This window comes from Ambystoma mexicanum, chromosome 2q (genome assembly GCF_040938575.1).
Source record: "Ambystoma mexicanum isolate Mex_15411 chromosome 2q, UKY_AmexF1_1, whole genome shotgun sequence".
NCBI classification, from domain to species: Eukaryota; Metazoa; Chordata; class Amphibia; order Caudata; family Ambystomatidae; genus Ambystoma; species Ambystoma mexicanum.
In genome coordinates, this window is record NC_090924.1 from 1,069,786,141 (window position 1) to 1,069,805,774 (window position 19,634).

Consider the following 19,634-nt stretch of genomic DNA (forward strand, 5'->3'; position numbering starts at 1 on the left):
CACTACATGCAGGCCATGTGGGAAAACTGTGCTGTCACTTACAAGTTCTCTACAGCCTACCATCCACAGACAAATGGACTGGTAGAGAGGTTTAATCGTACTATGAAGAGCATGATAACTGCTTTAGGAGAACCCCTTAAAAGAAAGTGGGACCTTCTACTGCCATGAAGCCTATAACTCAAAGGACTGGAACATTCCCTTGTCTACATTGCATTAACTGCAACTCAGTAATCAAGGGGAATATCATCAACCATCCCAGAACAGGGAAAAAGATTCTAATAAAAACATACGGCACTTGTGACAGTGTAAATACCATCTATGTTATCAAATGCCCATGTGGCAAGTTCTACGTAGGTCAATCCACCAGAATGGCTAAAACTAGGTGGAATGAACATCAGTCATGCATCCGCAATGCAAACATGAACTCAGCTGTAGCCCGACATTGGGATGACAATGGACACAATCTGACCCAGATGAGATTCATGATTTTAGAGACACTTACGAAGAACAGTCCGCATGAAGACTTGAACCAACATCTGAACCGCAGAGAGGCATTCTGGATCGACAAGCTGAGTAGCTTGACCCCCAATGGCATCAATGAAGTGATCAACTATCACTGTTTTTTATGATCCTAACATGTGTTCAATACGTTCTGGACTGTTGGCACTATTTCCTGTATGTCATACCTGAATGTTAGTAACTGTACTGTACGATTATCCTTGTACCCGAAGAGTAATCCCCTTTATGAACCAGGATGACACTGCTCGTCACACTATATTTGTGAATGATTACTACGATGTGTAACTGTATCCAAGCAATGGAACTTTGTTGTATCTCTTGAACATACGTCCTGACCCTAAGTATTACCATGAACATGGCATTAATGTATAATTGCATTGCAACAATGGAACCATGATGGACCTCCCGGACAGATTGTCTGGGACGCAAGGTGCCATCTTAGGATGTCACCACCACCAGCAGGGTTGATTACATGCAGATGCGTAGATTTCGCAATAATGATACATTAGTTTGAGTTTATTCGCAATGTAGCTATTTTAGGACCCTCACCGCTGGGAGAGGGAGACCACTTAAGAATATATTACCAGTCGATAGTGTTTGTACCGGCAGCTTCAGAACCACACATACCGATCCATATATTCTACATGGTTTGGATCTTGCACTAGGTCACCTTTTCCATATGATGCCGCTTTATCACAGTATTTTTTCTATTTTCATTACAGTACGACTTTTTTTAGATTTAAGATTTTTTAGTGACCACAATTCCGCCTGGGTAGAGATGAGGTATGTTAAATATGTGGATCATTGCAATTCAAGCCCACTGGCCTGATTGCAGTGTCTTTACTTTGACCGCGCGCTCCTCGCGGAAGCTTCGCGGTCACGTGTCTTTAAAAGGAAGCGTTGCCTTGGCGACGCTTTGATGCAATAGCCTCAGATGTACGCGAGCCGGTCACAGGAGAACGCCTGTTCCTTGCGACTCGTAGGGTAAGTTTGCATTACTGCTAGAATTTTCTATATACAGATCAGACCCGTCTTTGCAACTATATACACCTTTTTGATTCCAGCCCATTTCCAGGAGGCTGTGCTTCAACGCTGACTCCTTGTAGACAATCTGAACACTCAAAGGCTTCTTTAAGCCACTTACACCATACTGTGCTCACAACCCGCCTCAGGTAAAATGCTTTCCGTGAATACTCGCTGCATTCACTTTACATATTGTTTAATGGTCTTTATCTACATCCAACAGGGCCTCATTACCCTTTTTTCCTCTTTTTTCTTTTTTCCTTGTTTACCATCTACGTACCTCCACAATCACAACAATATGGTATGTTGATTATATTATATGTCATTACTGTTTGGTTTGATTATGTACTATCGATTCATTGTATGTATATTGCTTATAGACCTGCCCTGATGAAGGAAATATTATTCCGAAATGCATTGGCAATTTTTATGGTCTGATTGAAAAAAACATATATGGCGGTTTCCTCCTCACTAAGGATTTATTAGTGACTTTTCATCGCATGATATGTATATCATTTTCTTATTCAAATTCTCGGTGGATAAACCAACTTTGGAAAACAATTGAATCTCAAGACTATCATTATTTTCTATTAAAAATAATTTTTACTTTTTACTTTTGAAAGCAACTTCGAATAGATTCAACTACCTACACACCCTGCTGGGGTGCTTTTGTGAGCAGCTGTGTGACCTTGCTTTCCACTTGGTCTTCTGCTGTACCTTCTACTGCCATGCCTTCTCTTTGCTTACAGAGAAGTCCCTCAGGAGGGAGTTGGTTACAGTCCCTTTGAACTTCTCTATGGCCATCCAGTCAGAGGTCCATTGGCCCTGATTAAGGAGGGGTTGGAGAGTGTTCCTTCCCCCAAGACAGTCAGAGTGACTGACTATGTGATAGGTCTCCTGAGGAGAATGTCACATCATGATGGCAGAAGCAAGTGATAACTTGAAAGCAGGTCAGGCTCGGTCAAATATTGGCATGACCAGAAGGCTGACATGGTTGAGTTTACTTAAGACCAGCTTGTACTAGTTATGGTGCCAACAAGGCAGAGCGCCTTGCAGGACAAATGGATAGGACCCTTCAAGGTTGTGGGCAAACTTGGAGAGGTGAACTATCTGGTGGACTTAGGCAGACCTAAGGAGGATCTCAGAGTCTTTCACATCAATGATTTGTAGGTATATGTCTCGAGACCAGAAGTGGGAGCTTTGCTTCTAGCTTCAGCTCAAGAGGAGGAGGAGGAGAGTGAACCTCTACCTGACCTACTCAGAGGCCAACCTTTAGATGAGAAGATAGAAGGAGTTAATCTCTCTTCTAATCTGATATCTGAACAGCAGGATGAGTGCAAGTTTCTGTTGAATCTGTTTGCCTCCCTGTTTTCACTTTCACCAGGCTTGACCCCTTGGGGCCAGCATGATATTCTCATTGGTGACTGTTTACCTGCGAAAAGCAGAGGTTACAGAATGTCAGAACATGAGAGATCCCACATCAAAGGAGAGGTAAACAAGATGCTTGATCTCTGGGTTATAGAGCCCTCTACAAGTCCATGGTTGTTAAGAAAGGAGGAAGGCAATAAATGTGTCAAGGGAAATGTGCACAGAATCGCACAGTGAACAACTTTGAATCTAACAACGTGCATACAATACCCAAGACTCGTGTATACTAAAACCCAGGAGTGCAAATAGAGTGAAACAATAATACCAATATATGAAAAGGGATGTGGGGTAATCACTTAGAACCTCCTTATGACTGAAAGGAAAGTCGGCAAACTCCTTACCCACTATGCTATTACAGATACTGACAGCGCTAAGCCCACAAAGAGGGCAAGCAAGGACAGGATCTGTGAGCTGACACTCTGGATGATACTGAATAAGGAACTTGGAAACAGTACTCACAAGGACCGGAAAGACCACTTGAATGTCAGTAAACCCACAAACCCAGTTGATCAAACTGGGACCCAGAAGGCTATAACAGCAATGGGTGGAGGATAACTAAATACATAAGACCCAAGTCAAGGGGCAAGTAGGAAATGTGATGATAGAATAGAGAGGAAAACAAAAGGCATTCACACCGGGGCTAGTTACAACTGCACCCCACACCTAATAATCAATGGGAAATAAATGCAGAAGTGCAAAGGAAAACATGGAATGGATCCCAATAGAAGGTAAGGATCAGGAGCAGGGAAAATGATATCACAAAAGGAAACCTTTCCCACCCATGCAAGGAGAAAAGGCAGTAAGCTAAATCTATAAAAGGGAAAGACTAATGCATTAAGTGTTTCAGTAGCAAAGGACAGCATCAAAGAAACAGAACACAGGCAAATTGTACTGCATCAAAGGGTAGAGCACAGAGAAAGGCTGCCTGCAGACAAAGGAAGACAGAAAGGGAAATCCAGAAAGCAGAAATCAATTAAGCACATAAATTCGAAATCCAGGGCAGAGGAACAAGAAACAGGAACTAGGAACAAGGCACAAAAGCTCAGAACCAGGAACAAGGGACCAGTCACAACAGGAACACTGCAACAATGACCAGAGCTGGACTGAAATAAACTGAGGCTCTGCCCCTCTGCCCCGCTAAAGGGCAGCCTGCCATTTTAAATTATTTTCTTTGTTTACTAAACTTGCCTTGGTGCAGAGGGGCACATTGGTGTGCCAATCTGGCCCCGGGGTGCCCAAACCTTACTGCCCCACCCACTGGGGGGCCTTTCCCACAATTCCTGGGTGCCCTCTCCCTCCTACCCCAAGTGGAGGGGGTGTAGCTCATGCAGCTATTTGTAGGAGGCCCAGGGAGGCCTGCATGAGGTGCCCCCGCCACCCATTTGGGGTGAGGGGGGAGAGACCCCAAAGAATTGTCAGACAGGCCCCCCAGTGTAAGGTTTGGGCACCCTGGGGCCAGATTGGCACACCAATTTGCCTCTCTGCACCAAGGCAAGTTTAGTAAACAAAGAAAATAATTTAAAATGGCAGGCTGCCCTTTAGCGGGGCAGAGGGGCCCCATACACCGCCAGGTAATTTTCTATTGTTAAGGGGTGTGCACCTCTCCACCTCACCCCAATTGGAGGGGTGGCGCATCTCCCAAGGGGAGTTGGGTTACCAAAGGAAAAAAGTGAAAATGGTGGAACGCTTTTTAGGGGAGGTTTGGGGCACCCCAAAAGGATGGGGAATTTTTTAATGGGATGGGGCGTTGATATCTGCTCCTAGGAATGGATGCCTGAGCTCAGGGAGGAGTGCAAGACAGCCCCCCCTTATCTGCCCCTGGGGATGGCTACATGAGATGGGCCGTGTAAAATAGTGGGGGGTCTGTACTTATGCTCTCTATATGGTAGAGGAGAGGCACAGAGGACCCGAGCCAAGATTCTCTATTACGGTAGCAATGGACGAGCAATCAAGGCCTAGCTTCTAAGGAGGTGATTCAGGCTGGTTCTTAAGTACAGTGTAGTCCCCAAGCCCCCACAAAGGAATGTCCACACACTGTATTACTGAAAACACAGTTTTTATATAATTAATATTCAAAGGTATGTACACTATCACAATAACTCACTTTGTACTCAGAAGTCAACAATGGCAAATATATACAATTCTTAAGTGGTAGCACCAATATTATCAGATCTCATTAAAGTGCATCAACTATACTGTCAGAATGTCACATAGATCAATAACAAGGAACCCAGCAATAGAAATAGGAAGGAAAGCAAGATGGTTGAAACAATATGCAGATTTCTGGCCCCTACCACTAGACACAGTTTTGTGTGGAGATCCCCCCACCTGGGCAACCTCTAAAATAAAAATATAGCACAAGCCCAGTCCATATATTTCTCAATAGTCTTATTTCCTCCTATAATGTTGTTACCCCCAAATGTACCTGGTGGAGCAGAGTTCTTCGAAGAAGCGTCGATGGATCCTTCTTGAGTGACCCCCTTTCAAGCAGGAGTCACAGATCGTCGAGAGGCGTCGAAGAAAGTGAACTTGGCATTGATGGTGCTGATGAGAAGTTCGAGGGTGCCGAGACCACGGCATCAATCCAGGCAGTGCTTGTCGGCTACGTCCTGCGAGGATGAGATGTGCGGGGCACCTCGGCGTTTGATAGTTCTGCACCGCAAAGAGTTTCAGAAGAACTGTGGCCCCGCAAGGGCGTCGATTCGTCGAAGTCTTTGTGACCTTCAGGTGGTGGGAAACCCACCGGCGGATACTCCTCGGCGCGTCAGAGGCCTTGACTCTCTCTGGCAGTATAAAGCGGTCATCGGTGCAGACAAGGGAGACCTTTGATTCAAATGTTCTTAGGCAAAGGAGCGGGCGGCTCCGGTCGTCGGCGGCACAGCGTCAAGCGGTCCCCTCTTCTGGGGCAACTTTGACGGAATGCACCCGTGGGAATGCACAGAGGTCTGACTTGCACAAAGCGGCCCAGAATTAATTACCCAGAACCCCAGATAAAATGAACATTGTGTTTTTTCCCCACCAAATACTACACTTTGTCGGGGATTGTGGCTAATGAAAAACTGGGGCAATTTGCGCAAGGCAGACCTCTGTGGATTCCCATGGGTGTCCAGTTTTGGGAAATGCAAGGGGTTCCCTGTATTCCTTGCTGGCTTTGACACCCTAGGCCCAAATCTGTAGTTTGCCCACATGAACAAAATGTGCTGTGGCGAAAGGCTTGGGGTTACCAGCGGGTTACCCTTTTCCTTTTGCACCCACCGTAGGTGCACCGCTGAACCCCTGTCATAGTGAAAAATGTGGGTGTTTTTGGCTCATTTCAGACTTTGCCAGGGCTTCTGGGTAATAAATTCTGGGCCGATTTGCGCAAGTCATACCTCTGCGGATTCCCACTGGTGTTCTCTTTTAGGAAATGTATGGGGTTCCCTGTTTTCCTTGGTGGCTTGGACACCCGAGGCCCATATCTGTATTGTGTGCCCATCTGCAGAGAGTGTAAAATTCAGGTGTAAAAACAGACTTGGGGTTACTTGTTTTATAGGCTTTCCCCTTGGCGCCCAGGTAGGTACACCCACACATGTGCGGTACCGTTTTCCTCGGGACACCTGTGGGAACACGGGACGGTAGGCCATGTGTTGTTGGCAGCGTGTTTCGATGGGTGAGCCGAGTGAAATGTGCGGAAAATGTGTTTTTTTTCTCCACATTTCAGACTTTGCTGGGGTGTCTGGGTAATAAATTCTGGGCCGGTGTGTGCAAATCATACCTCTGCGGATTCCCACGGGTGTCCTCTTTTCGGAAAGGCATGGGGTTCCCTGTTTTCCTTGGTGGCTTGGACACCCGAGGCCCATATCTGTATGGTGTGCCCGTCTGCAGAGAGTGTGAAATTGGGGTTTCTTGTGTTTTAGGCTTTCCCCTTGGCACCCAGGTAGGTGCACCCACACCTGTGAGGTACCATTTTCAATGGGACACCTGTGGGAATGCGGGACGGTAGGCCATGTGTTTTTGGCGGCATGTTTCGATGGGTGAGCCGAGTGAAATGTGCAGAAAATTCATTTTTTTCTCACATTTTGGACTTTGCGGGGGTGTCTGGGTAATAAATTCTGGGCCGATTTGCGCAAATCATACCTCTGCGGATTCCCACGGGTGTCCTCTTTTCAGAAATGCATGGGGTTCCCTGTTTTCTTTAGTTGCTTGGACACCAGAGGCCCATATCTGTATGAAGGGCCAGTCTGCAGAGAGTGTGAAAGTCAGGTGTGAAAACAGACTTGGGGTTACTTGTGTTTTAGGCTTTCCCCTTGGCGCCCAGGTAGGTGCACCCACACATGTGAGGTACCATTTTCATTGGGACACCTGTGGGAACACGGACGGTGGGCCATGTGTTGTTGGTGGCATGTTTCGATGGGTGAGCTGAGTGAAATGTGCGGAAAATGCATTTTTTCCCCACATTTCGGACTTTGCAGAGGTGTCTGGTTAATACATTCTCAGCCGATTTGCGCAAATCATACCTCTGCGGATTCCCACGGGTGTCCTCTTCTTTTGGAAATGCATGGGGCTCCCTGTTTTCCTTGGTGCCATGGACACCCGAGGCCCAAATCTGTATGATGTGCCCGTCTGCAGAGAGTGTGAAATTCAGGTGTGAAAACAGACTTGGGGTTACTTGTGTTTTAGGCTTTCCCCTTGGCGCCCAGGTAGGTGCATGTGATGCTGGAAATGCATCGTAGGGACAGGGACTCCGTATCCTTGTCCTTTACTGCCTTTTTATCTTGTGTTCTGTCGTGTTTTCTGCGCAGGAGTTCATGTGGGACTCCTGGCGGTGCAGCTCTCTCTCTTTTGGTTTGGTGAACAGACCCGTGGGATACCCTTACGGCACCCATGGGTGGAGGTACAACCCTCTGCCCCTAGTGTATGTTTTTGGGCACCTGTGGGTGGCCCGCAGAGCAGGGTAGGGGCTGGTGGCAGCTCCATTCTGACTTTGACAGGTGTGCTGAGTATCCTCCATTTTGAGATCCCCAGGCACTGCCATTGGAATCAGTTGATTCCTGATGGAAAACAAGATGGCCCCTGTGGCCTCTTGCTTTCTATTACCTATTACCTTGTTTTCCCAAAGTCCTGGGAAGCCCTGACTCTGTCCCTTCCCCCTGACTGGCTGTTGGGTGGAAGTTCCATATATGGTGTTATTGTGTCGTCCAGTCCAGACTGACTTGAGCCTTCCCAGTGACTGTATGTTGTGGGTACGCCCTGTGGGTGGGACCTGGGTGAATGGAGTGTGTGACCAATAGGCACTTATTGTTGTGGCTGTCTGGTTTCTGGTATGAGAGACAAAGACTGAGACAGCCCTGCCCAAAACTGGCCTGAATGCAGTGTGTAGTGTTGAATGGCTGGGTACTCGTCCCAATCCACATTCCTTTTTGTGAGTGTCTGAGAGGGAGGAGGATGGCCTGAATGCACTGTGTGTCTGATTGGCTGACTGACTGCATGAATGCCCTTCTGTATGATCGGCTGCTGAGAGTGACCCAGCAGTGTGGATGAGAGACAAGATAGTATATCTGGGGACCTCTCACCACTGGAAATTGTTCAGAAGCGTTCAGAAGCTGTGTCTACACTTGAAGAGTAACTGGAACTGCTGATCCTCGACGCCCAGCTGGAAGAATAAGACTTGCTGTTGCATTTGCTTCAACCTGATCTGAAAGCTGACAAACTCGTCAAGGACAGATCCGAGAGAGGACTTGGTAAGGCGCCCTCTTCCGGTGCTCCGAGGGACCATCGAGCACCACTAATCTCCGCCGAAGCTCCCTGGAAGTCAGACCCTCGAAAGGCTGCCGACCCGAGACGGGACCGCTAAGGAGAACGAAGCAAAGCACATGGATTTCGCCGCTGCCGAAGTCTATTGCCGTCGACCAGGGTTCGCAGGTTTGTGTAACCACTGGAGGCCCAACGAAGTTGTGTTGCCCAGCCGTGGGGACCACTTGACGCCGTACCGCCGACGATCAGAGCCGCCCGCTCCTTTGCCTAAGAACATTTTGAATCCAAGGACTCCCTTGTCCGCAACGTCGACTGCTTTGTCTCCCCGGAGAAAGTCGAGGACGACCAACGCGCCGAGGAGAATCCGCCGGTGAGTTTCCCGCCACCTGATGGCCACAAAGACTTCGACGACTCGACGCCCTTGTTGGGCCACAGTTCTTCTGAAACTCTTTGCGGTCCTGGACAATCCGTCGCCGAGGTGCCCCGCACACCTCATCCTCGCAGGACGTCGCTGACGAGCACCGCCTGGATCGACATCAGGGTCTCGGCACCCTTGAACTTCTCATCGCCGCCGTCGATGACAAGTTCACCATCTTCGATGCCTCTCGACGATCCGTGGCTCCTGCTTTAAAGGGAGTCACTCAAGAAGGATCCTTCGACGCGTCTTCGAAGAACTCTACTCCACCAGGTACATTGGGGGTAAAACCTTAATAGGAGGAAATGAGGCTATTGAACAATATATGGGCTGGGCTTGTGCTATATATCTTTATTTTACAGGTTGGCCAGGTGGGGGGATCTCCACACAGAACTGTGTCTATCGGTATAGGCCAGCATTCTGCCTACTGTTTCAACCATCTTACGTTCCTTCCTATCTCTATTGCTGGTTTCCTCGTTATTGATCTGTGTGACATTTTAACCGTACAGTTGATGCACTTTAATGAGATTCGATAACATTGGTGGTAGCACTTTAGAAGTGTATATATTTATCAATGTTTATTTTTTCCGAGTACAAAGTGTGTTATTGTGATAGTGTACATACCTCAGTGTGTGGACATTCCTTTGTGGGGGTTCGGAGATTACACTGTACTTAAGAACCAGCCTGCATCACCACCTGAGAAGCTAGGCCTTGATTGCTCAACTACATTACCAATAATAGAGAATCTTGGCTGGGGTCCTCTGTGCCTCTCCTCTACCATATAGAGAGCGGAAGTACAGACACCCTACTCGAGTTTTTCCAGTGCACCATTTTCATCGCGACACCTGTGGAAATGCAGGAAGGTATAACATTTGTTGTGTTTGTGTCATTTTCATAACGTTTTGACCCGTTTGCTGGTGCCCTTTGTCACACAACCCTTTCATTTCCCAAATGTGACCTACATTTAGTCGCTGCTTTATGCACCATACACTTTTGTAACCTGCACAAGTCACCAACCCTTGAAAAGGTCTGCCTGTGCTCTTTCAGAAAATGTATGCTTGCCGTTCCTCACCACATTGGTTTTCCCGAATTACGCATGCTAAGTGCGTCTGCTCAGGACATGAGCATAAAACTCCTGTGTACCATGGCTCAGTGTTTGGCTTGTGGTATTGTGGATTTGGTAAGAGGTGGAGAACTTATAGGTTACCCCGTACTCTTTCCACATGGTCTTCATGTAACTAGACATGAAGTTGGATCCTCTGTCAGAGACAACTCCTTGTGGAATCCAACATGGGTGAAAATGCCCAGGAGAGCCCTGGCAACCACCTTGGCAGTTACAGTCCGAAGGGGTATAGCCTCAGGGTACCTGATGGCATGATCTACCAAAACCAGGTTGAACCGATGTCCACCTGAAGTGGGAGGGTCCAGGGGACCGACAATGTCGATGCCGACCCTCTCAAATGGTGTGCCAACCACTGGCAATGGCTGCAGTGGGGCAATGACACTGCCTCCAGTCTTGCGAGACAACTGACAAGTTGGGAAGGTCCTGCAGTGGGACTCCACTTCTACTCCCATCTGGGGCCAGTAGGAATGGGCAGAGAGCCTCTCCTTAGTCTTCTTGGTACCAAGATGACCAACCAAGGGCACCTCATACGCCAACTGCAGTAGGAAGGTCCTGTAAACGTAGGGTACCACCAACCTCTTGAGGGCACCAGGTTCAGGCTTAGTGGGCTCGCTAACAAGGAGATCACCCTCCCAATATATCCAGAATGTCCTAGGTACATCTCCTTGTGTCTGGGACAGGGCCTGTTTCCTCAGACCCTCGAGAGAGTGGCACTCTCTCTGTCCTTTACAGAAGTCTGCCCGGGAGGATCCCCTTCAGCTAACAGGCATTGAAGATTGGGATGATCCTCCGGGTTGAGAACCTCTCCCACAGGAGAGTCTTCTGGCTCTTCTCCCACAGGAGTTGAGATGGGGTTGACCACTGGACCCAGCCCGTCCAGAGCATGGATCCCAATGGGTGCTGTAGAAACAGCAGGAAGAGAAGGAGCTCCCTCCACAGAGGTGGCCTTCTTGTTCTTCCTTCGTCTTGCCTTTGGCCGCACCTTTGGCTTGGGTACCTGACTCACAGCCAGGCCCGGGGTCACCTGTGACCTAGTGACCGCAGCAGCAGCCATGGGAAGACCATCCGCGATCAATCCCAACTCTACTAGATAATTACCTAACAGAATGTTAGCAGGGACATTGTCCTGAACCAGGAGAGGAAGCTTTGCCGTCTTGTCTCCAATTACGAGTGTGACTAAGGCTACATGTGATAATTTGGGAGGCCCACCAGATAATCTGGTGGTTCTCAGAGGAGCACCTACATAGTCCTCTGGCTTGAGAAGGGTCCTGTCCACCACTGTCATGCTTGCCCCAGTGTCTCTCAAACCAGTAGAAGGCTGGCCATTCAGGAGGACACTTCTCAAAAATCTACGGGTGTTCTCTGGGATAGTCGCCAGTACTTCCGCGTACTGGTCCCAGGCCCCAAGGGACACTAAGGAAATCTCTACAGGAGCACCTACTGTGATCCCTGTAGAGGAGGGGAGGACAGTGGCCTCCACCTCAGACATGGGGTAATGGTAGGTCAGGCTGACAACCTGTACTCCAAGTGTCTTACCTTTACACTTGGAGTCACCCCTCTTGTGATCTAGAGCCCCACAATCCCAACAAGTGCCGGGAGTGCGGGGTACGGTACTGGAACAACTGGGAGCCTGCTTTGCAGCAGGTGGACCACTACTCTTATTCCCACCCACAGATGACTTATCCCCACTAGATTTTTGGGTCTTAGGAGAGGAGGGTTTAGGTTTACCCGACTGTGACTTCTTTTGGGACTCCTCAGCTTTCTGAGTGGCCCCTTTTTCTTTGTCCTTGTCCTTCCCACTGGAGTCCTTAGGGGACACCCGGTGGGAACCCACTTGTCAGCCAGCCTAGCCAGCTTAAAGGGATCCAAAATGTTCTGGTCAGCAACATACTGACGCAGGTCCGGTGAACAGGCTTCAGAAAAATGCTAAAAAAACAACAGGTGGGACAATTCAACAAAAGTTTTCATCTTGTAACCATCAATCCACCCCATCATGTTCATGTGCGCAGCACTCACCCAGTCAACCCAAGCATAAGTGTAATCCCCCAACCCCCACAAAGGAATGTCTAAACACTGTATTACTGAAAACACAGTCTTTATATAATTAATATTCAAAGGTATATACACTATCACAATAACGCACTTTGTACTCGAGAATCAACAATGATAAATATATACACTTCTAAAGTGGTTCCACCAATGTTATCGAATCTCATTAAATTGCATCAACTGTACGGTTAAAATGTCACACAGATCAATAATGAGGAAACCAGCAATAGAGATAGGAAGGAACGTAAGATGGTTGAAACAATAGGCAGAATGCTGACTTATAACGATAGATACAGTTCTGTGTGGAGATCCCCCCACCTGGGCAACCTGTAAAATAAAGATATATAGCACAAGCCCAGTCCATATATTGTTCAATAGCCTTATTTCCTCCTATTAAGGTTTTACCCCTCCAATGTACCTTATGGAGTAGAGTTCTTCGAAGACGTGTCAACGGATCCTTCTTGAGTGACTCCCTTTAAAGCCGAAGCCACAGATCGTCGAGAGGCGTCGAAGATGGTGAACTTGTCGTCGACGGCGGCGATGAGAAGTTCAAGGGTGCCGAGACCCCGATGTCGATCCAGGCGATGCTCGTCAGCGATGTCCTGCGAGGATGAGGTGTGCGGGGCACCTCGGCGACGGATTGTTCAGGACCGCAATGAGTTTCAGAAGAACTGTGGCCCAACAAGGGCGTCGAGTCGTCGAAGTCTTTGTGGCCTTCAGGTGGCGGGAAACCCACCGGCGGATTCTCCTCGGCGCATTGGTCGTCCTTGACTTTCTCCGGCGGGACAAAGCGGTCGACGTTGCGGACAAGGGAGTCCTTGGATTCAAAATGTTCTTAGGCAAAGGAGCGGGCGGCTCCGGTCATCGGCGGCATGGCGTCAAGTGGTCCCCACGACTGGGCAACACAACTTCGACGGGTCTCCAGCGGTTACACAAACCTGCGAACCCTTGTCGATGGCAATAGACTTCGGCAGCGACGAAGTCCGTGTGCTTTGCTTCATTCTCCTTAGCGGTCCCGTCTCGGGTCGGCAGCCTTTTCAGCGTCTGACTTCCAGGGAGCTTCGGCGAAGGTTAGCAGTGCTCGATGGTCCCTCGGAGCACAGGAAGAGGGTGCCTTACCAGGTCCTCTCTCGGATCAGTTCTTGACGAGTTCGTCAGCTTTCAGATCAGGTCGAAGCAAATGCAACAGCAAGCCTTTTTCTTCCAGCTGGGCGTCGAGGATCAGCAGTTCCAGTTACTCTTCAAGTGTAGATACAGCTTCTGAACGCTTCTGAACAATTTCCAGTGGTGAGAGGTCCCCAGATATACAATCTTGTCTCTCATCCACACCGCTGGGTCACTCTCAGTAGCCAATCATACACAGTGCATTCAGGCCATCCTCCTCCCTCTCAGACACTCACAACAAGGAATGTGGATTGGGACGAGTACCCAGCCATTCAACACTACACACTGCATTCAGGCCAGTTTCGGGCAGGGCTGTCTCAGTCTTTGTCTCTCATACCAGAAACCAGACAGCCACAACAAGAAGTGCATATTGGTCACACACTCCATTCACCCAGGTCCCACCCACAGGGTGTACCCACAACATACAGTCACTGGGAAGGCTCCAGTCAGTCTGGACTGGACTTCACAACAACACCATATATGGAACTTGCACCCAACAGCCAGTCAGGGGGAAGGGACAGAGTCAGGGCTTCCCAGGACTTTGGGAAAACAAGGTAATAGGTAATAGAAAGCAAGAGGCCACATGGGCCATCTTGTTTTCCATCAGGAATCAACTAATTCCAATGGCAGGGCCTTGGGATCCCAAATGGATCCAAAGGTATCCAAAACATACCTTTTTTTTGGTCATTTTCCTGCTTTTCCCCCAATCTATGGCATTTTCCCCTATCTAGTTGTTGCCCGATCTACGCAAATCACCCCTTTCTGAACTTGAATTTTGTCTACTTTTCAAAAATATATGCCTTTCCGTCCTCCAATTCGGCTTTCCTACCGTTTTCTTCCATTCCGTCCATGCATGTCCAATTGACAAAAATGGCCAAAATTGCCTAACTCTCACAAAATGGTTGATAACCACATCAATATAATGTTTTTTCGTTTCCACTAATCCTGTTTTTGAAAGCCAGGAAATTGGGAATTCAGCACATTAAACCATTTGTTCCTAGCTCTTACAAGGAAAAAAAAAAACACAAGCTTCTTTGTACATCATTATATTCGCATTTTTTGAAAAAACACAAACTTTTCGCACTTTTTGGTTATTTTCTCTCACCCCCCTACAGCAACCTAGGATTCCTGGGTGGCGTTTCGACCGACTACATGTGGGAAAAAAAGGAGCCAAATTTGGCTGAGATATCTCATGTAATAAAAAAGTTACAAGCCATTGAATGGCCACATACCGAGATCACCAAAAAAGGCCCTGGCACTGGAGGGAAATACCCATGGCACTTAAAGGGTTAAGCGCATATGAAGCAATGTGGTAACAAGACAGTACTGGAAAACCAGTGATGCCTGTAGCATGATCAAGGGTTCTGTTGGACCAGCTGCACTACCCTGTGCACATGTTAGGAAGAATTCTCCAGAATGGCTAATTTCTCTTACCTACTGAGTCCCTCAGCAGCTTTGCTGGATTTCTGGGATTAATTTTTTTCACATTGGTAACAGTGTGAGCCTTTTTTCCCACTCTTACATGTGTTTTGCTGTGTGTGTTTAACATTTTTCTTTTCATAGACTGTGGAGCTTCACCTACTCCATAGGCATCATCTTGTTACTGTGTGCTACACAGGATCCTTAGTGCAGTGACACAGGGTTGTCTTTTTCAGACTTCTCACTTTAAACTCCATATTCTGGGACTGACTACTGTCTCTCAGAACATTTAACGTTGCCATTGACTTTAATAGTCTTTTTAAATTCACAGACCCAGTATAAACTATCTTACATATAGTACTGGAAAGGGTTAATAGTTATCCCCTTTTGTCTGTCTCTCATGGAACATTATTTCGTTCCCCTTTCTTTAAGATTTGGCTTGTGGCAGTGGTATCTATCATATTTTTCCTACCACGGTCCATTTAAATAGCCTTGGTACTGTTTTAGGCTATCTTGGTAGCATCGAACTTAAATCCGCTGGACCCCATTTACTTTTTATTTGGTTTCGGCTGGGTTTATTCACCATTTCTTTTTGTAAAGGTCTTTCTCTTGTTTTACTCTGCGTGCCAAACCAGGTTTGGTTCCTTTGTACGCATTCCTTTGGCGGGCTTCTGCACAGAAGCCCTCCTTAGGCGCCTGAGAGTCTTGGGGACAGGATGTGAGGGAGGGGTTTTAGGCCCCCTGCACAGGGTCCCTTGGAAACCCAAGTCGCACTCTGGTTTGATTGGCTAGGTGGCTGTCCTGCCAGGTCAGCCAGGCTGTGTGAATGGGGGAAAACTGCATAAAAAGCAGGTCTCTGGCATTGTCGCCACTGGATCGAGAGAACCGAAGAGAAGCTGAAAGAAGAGGACCACTACCACGACAACCTCCTGATGAAGCCCTGCTGCGGGTCTGAATCTCCAAACATCGACAACAGAGTAGATCTGCAAGGAATCTTCTTCCCTTGAGCTGGTGGGACCACCAGTTCACCAAACACCAAGCAAGGCCTCCCTCCCCTGGTCGAATTTGCTGTGCACAGCTGCAGTGAACCGGATAGCCAGGAGGACCGGACCCTGTTTGGGTTTTAAGGAGCACACCTTTTATTCGTTGCTTTGCTCTGCTGCTTGTTTCTTCCCTAGGCAGTGAAGGACCCTCAGTCTTCCTATTTTGTGTCAGTAAGACAGTTGCTTCAATAACTATGAGCCTGCAAGACCTGCCAGGAACTTCTACCTCAGCTACATCCTTCTTCTTCATTAAAGGTACTGTTCTAACCCGGTTGTTCGTTCCATCCGACCGCGGTGAAAGTGTTTGAAATATTTCACCAATCCGAGGTCTTTCTCTACTCTTTTAAATAACTTTTCCTTTGACCAACTTCGTTTTGAACTCTTGGAAAAGACTTAACCGCGAACTACTCTGAACTGTGTGATCCTCTGCAAAGACTCTGAACCATTGACATTGGTCCAGACCTATTGATTTGAAACCTCATTGTAGCAAGCCTTTTCTAGATTGCCCTCCCTCCTTGCTTATTGGTGCTGCTTAATTTTGTATAACCTTGTCTTTCCCTCCCTTTTAAATTGCTGGAGTGCCATTTTGCTCACACTTCATTTGAGCTTAACCTGTCCAGAATTCATTGGGTGTTGTGTAGTATATTAGGAGTGTGATTTTTCTGCTGCTTTACTTGAATTGCTTTACAACTGATATGTAAATAAATGTATATTCTTTTACTCAGAAACCTTGAGTCATTGTTTGTTTGAACCATAGTAATTGCTGTCCTTTGTGTAACTATTGATACTGCTCACTTTACTCTTGAGATAAGTCTGGCTGCTCACCCATTGCTACCACTTTACTGTGTAGTATGGGCTTGTACCAAAGATGAATTTGTACTTGCACTTGTAGACTTAATTGTGTGTGGTGTTTCCAAAGGGTACAGCACATGATTCTGCCTAACACTGGTGTACAATGGTGACGATAAAGTATAGTGATGTGGGATAATTTGACCCATTCCGATATGCCCCACTGCATCAATTTACAAATGGGAAAAGAAACAGGCAAAAATGGATGTGCTAACCCCTGTGGCGCAAAAATCTGAGAAACTTCGTATGGATCACAATCTCAAGAGGCTGCACACCCCTGCCACACACAGTCAAAGTGGGGGGAAACAGAATTCTCACTGCAGGAGAATGCCAGTGGGTGCTGTTACATTTAACATGAAGCAAGGCTGCAGAATGGGGCTAAAAACCAAAAATGCCTTTTAAAATGCAGCTTTGCAACCTTCAAAGTGCTGTTTTGGTGCTACATCCATTAATTTCCAGTGAATCCTTGAGAGTAAAAGGGTTACAAATCATCCAGTGTTGGATTGAGGGGCTCAGAGGAGCCGGGCCTCACTGACTGACAGCAGCTAAGAAATGTATTTCATGAAAAAGGCAGCCCAGCAACATTGTTTTCAGTTCCACAGGAAAAATGTGGCTAAAAATGGCAACATGTGACATGTTTCAGCTGTCCAGAGAGAACTCCAAGCAAAGGCTGGATACATACATCCAGACTGCAGACACATCCCTGCACTCAAGGACAGAAATAATGCTGAATTAAATGTGGGTGTGCTGCATAAGAAAATTGGTTTAAAATCGCATGATTAAAAGCATGTTTTTGTGAAAGGCCTAATTCTTCAAATGTCAAAATCTACCTATAGCTGTGTTCATTTCTATGTTTTAATGAAAGATGTAGGTAACTTAAAGTCAAAACCCGTTCTTGAGTTAATTAAATATTTAATTCTGAGCTGACAGCCTCTGCCTGGGAATGGTTAACACCTAACTACGGGCAGGAAGGACTAATTGCTGAAGGGAGGTTTTGCATACTCAGAACAAAGGACCTCATCAGACTTTCGTCTGTGGCTCAAGTAAAGACAACGGCAGGTTTGACACTCATCCCTACAGGGGAGGGGCAGGAAACTTCCCTCTCAATAAGGAGGATCCCCACCCTGATCAAAGGATTTTGGCAGCTGTTGACAATTGAAAGAAAAGTAAAAAAAAACTGCTAAGGATTTTTGGGGGTCAAATATCAATTTGTAATTAAGCTTTAAATACCTTTAACTTTGACACATGAAGGAGGATAAATCTAAAAAGTGGTGGTTGTACATCTAATGTTATGCTCTTTCTTTGAAGACATGATTGAACCTGGTACTGCATAAGGCACAAAAGTTATGAAGAAACACTAATTGCGCCAATACTATTAATGCTGCAAAGCTAATATTGTATACCCATGTTCTAGGGGTGATTGCACAGATATGTACTGAATTAGGAATTGTTTGGCCAAATCTTTATGATTAAAATTAACAACATTCCACAGAAAGACAAAGCGAGCTCTCACTGACGTAGGAGTTGGATCTAAATGTAACCCACAAAATATGTAATGTTTGTGTCTGATTTTATTAGCGGGCATAATAATAGAAATGTGTATTTGTGGGAAAGTTAAATTGTGGCCCAAATCACTGTGGGTGTTCCCAAGGTACATCGTAAATATGAAAGCTCTTTCTGTCTTCCAACCAGAAGAAGGCAAGTGCCTTTGACCAATCACAGCCATGTGGGTGTGGGTTGTAATTCTGCCCCTACCATAAACTGAGTGATGTCACTTGGCATGATAAATATGGGAAACTCACAACACACAGACACACTGATTCCAGACTACATCCTGATTTCCGTGTGATGCTCTTTCCTGACTTCGTCATCCTGTTCCAGAACTTTTCATCTTGTCCTGATTCCAGACTACTTTGCAAAACCCAGGCCTCAGCATTTGCTGAACTCTTTTCAGCTAAGCCCAAATCCTGAACCATCCCAAACTTAAGGGAAATCATTTTGATCCAGTCTGGCTTGCTACCATTCATGCTTGCCTGCTGAAACTCGCCATCCCGCTAATCTGCAGTGTCCAGTGACCAGAAGGGCCAATCCATTCCAATCTGAGGTGCAGTCCAATTGACCTGAACCACCCAGCTGACCATCCCACCCGAAGTTCTCTGCTGACTGTAGACCCGATCCGTGATGATCAGAATCTGATGGTCCAATTTTAGTTACAGTGGACTGTAAGTATAAACAGGAATCATAGTAACCCATAGTAGATTTGCCTTGTCCTACCCCAATCTCAACCCTTCCCCAATCTCTTTAAAATCCTTTTTATCTTGTGAAAATCCCAAAACCTTAAAATTCTCGAACGGGTAATCCGACTGAGTCCTCCAAGGCGGACACGGAGGTGCTGGGGTTGGTTTCTGCGGACCGCTCTGGAGCTTACTGTGTTTAAAACTGGTAACCAGTCTGAATACTCTAGTTTGGAGCATAGTTCTCATTCTGTTTTAATTTCCGCGCCTTTATTTTCAAAAACGCCTCTCATTCAAACTTGCATAACTTCTTTAATATTCTAGCTAGAGAATTAATTTCAACTCTGAGTTAAACCTAAGACCTGTAGCTACATCCACAATTAAACTATTAAAAATCACATAACAAAAATGAGGCAGGAAGTCGCATTTTTGCAAAAGTTGTACACATGTCTTTTCCCATTCAAAGTATTTCTCAACTTTCATTCTGATATGACGTGTGTACTGTTGCTCATATTGTAGCTTATGTTTGTTAGAACCTCTTCAGTATTTCTCCCATAGGAATTATATCAATTTAAGGATATTTCCACACTTTTCATTGTTTCATACAGCCATTTTCAACTGTCATTTTAAAAGTG